Below are 2,757 nucleotides of genomic sequence, written 5' to 3' on the forward strand. Positions count from 1 at the left end.
ATATATATATATACAAATATATATATGTGCATATTTATGTGTGTGTATACCTACATACGTACATGCATAGATACATACATACAGATGCATACATTTTTATATACGCATAGTTTCCTTTGTTTTCCTCTTTAAACTAATTGTAAATTTGGCCAACATTGATGTGGTAATTACGCACACTGTTGAGGTAACCATTTTGTTTATATTTTTACTTTTCTGTCACAATTTCTTTTTCTGTAGTGGCTGCCGAATTTACCGTTCTTTGTGTTATCATTGATGTGCTGGTGCTGTTGTTTTTTTTTTTTTTGTTATTTGTTTCCCTTATTTTCACTTCATTGTATTGACACGAAGACCTAAGATACCAATTACAGTAAACAGAAAGTCTTTCAAAGTATTTTAATGTCATTATGCAGGGGTACATTATTTAAAAAGAAAATGAATACGCAAAAGCATAATTCGAGACAAACAAAATCGATCATGAATCAGTAAGAAAATAAAACGATATCTGTGCTCCAGCATGGCCACAGTCAAAAGACTGAAACAAGTAAAATAGTAAAATAGTATATATCTAACCCATATATGCATACTTACACACACGCGCATCTAAACTAAAGTAGATAATGTATTGTAGAGGCGCGTGGCTTACTGGTTAGGGTGTCAGCATCATGATCGTAATATTGTGGTTTCGATTCCTGGACCGGGCGACGCGTTGTGTTCTTGAGCAAAACATTTCATTTCACGTTGCTCCAGTCCACTCAGCTGGCAAAAATGAGTAACGCTGCGATGGACTAGCGTCATGTCCAGCTAGGGAACACATACGCCATTGGAACCGGGAAACCGGGTCCATGAGCCTGGCTAGGCTTTAAAATGGCGCATTTATTTATATTAGATAATGTATTGCAATATTTGTATAAACGATATTCACTGTAAAATCTGAGCATAAATTTTAGAGCTTCCATAACGAATTGCTCACAGACACACACTGACACATACAGACACACGTCATTATTGGTTTCAAAATTTATCACAAGACCAACAATTTCGGGAGCGGGGCTAAATCGAGTAAATCGATCCCAGTGTTCTACTCGTACTTATTTCGTCGACTCTGAAACGATAAAAGGCAAAGTCCATCCCAGAAAGTAAGAACAGACGGAGTGCCGCTAAGCATTTTTCCCGCCATCTAAAAGGTTCTGCCAGCTCGCCAAATTTATGTCAGTGTGTTACTTTTCTTTTTGTTATTCGCTATATTATTTTCACGCCGTGTGAATGCTAGTATTTATTATTCCATTGTTATTCCTAAACAAGCAACAATATTTCTTTTTACATTACACTCTACTATTTATGCGTGTAAATGGGGATTCATCGATTTTGTAGGTTTGCTTCGTATGTTGCATTTTTTTCTGAAGTACACCAAATATTGGAATCTTTATTAGATGCACAGTTTACTGTTAATTTCGATAGTTGGGACATGATTAAATCTATAAACAAATTGTATCGTTGACAATGTGCTTTTGAAATTTTAGAAACTTATTGAATGATAACAATTCCACTAGGCCTGAACACCAAACAGTACTCGGTACCACAGAGCTCAATAAGCACGATGATGACAAAGCTGACCTTTCACGGATATACGATCAGAGGAATACCAGCTAAATGAGATTGTAGGTATAATTTATGCATCGCCAAACCAGCAACTGAAATCAAACGGCGAGGGCGTTGCGATCGGGAAGAACTGAATTAATAAAATGTAGGAGGGTCGTCGTTCAGTATAGGAGATACAATTATTAAACATCGCCTCCTACTCTCTTTCAGACCTCATGGGATATTCTTCCCTGTTTATGCATCGATATTTTGCACAACAGAAGTATTGTCTCCATCGTTCCGACATACATTATTCGTACACACACATACACACACTTCTGTACCAGTGTTGGTTTATACGTACCGATTCCTTGGGATCATGGACTCTAAAAAGATATGTACCATATTTCTTTATAAAACCTGTCGTAATTATCAATGCATTTGACGATTTTCGAAGTATCTTTGTCAGTTATTGAACAACACGTGACCATTAAAATTAGGTAGCTTCCAAGATGAATCAAAGACGTTCATAGATGGCAATTTCTTGAGGCTCACTACACTGAAACTTTGCTTGCTTTTTGCTCAGCCTGATAGAATGTGTTAGGTTTCTTCAAGTTTGAGGTTCCAAGACAGCTTTCATTAGAAATTCTATACTAAGATTACTGGAAATTTTGTAACAGGTTTTCCTGCATTTCACTAGAAATTCTGCAAAATGCCTGATTAGGCATTTTGGCCTCTGACACTGAGAGGAACTGCTTAACACAACTTCTCATATACTACAAGACTATGTATAAATATGTGTATGGGTATGTGCATGTTCAAGAGTGAGCGTTTCTATATATATAAATTGCGATTACACTATTTAAAAAAAAAAAGATATACATTTTTTAAAAATATTCGCTAAGTGACGAGGGAGCCGCAACACTTAAACAAGACCGATTGGCATTGGACATTACAGGAAGTTCGTCATATTGGATAGTTTGTGTATAAGTTAACGAAATTTTATTAGGTTTTCCGTCAAGATATTGATTCAGAGATTTGATGATTCAATTCCGTTATTAATATAAATGTTTATGAAATATCTCTGAAGTATGTTGAAGAAGCTTATTGTGTCGGAAATTGTTGAAATCTACAAAGGGATTGTATATGTGTATATGTGTGCGTGCGGGTGTGAGTGTG

This window comes from Octopus bimaculoides, chromosome 17 (assembly GCF_001194135.2).
Source record: "Octopus bimaculoides isolate UCB-OBI-ISO-001 chromosome 17, ASM119413v2, whole genome shotgun sequence".
NCBI classification, from domain to species: Eukaryota; Metazoa; Mollusca; class Cephalopoda; order Octopoda; family Octopodidae; genus Octopus; species Octopus bimaculoides.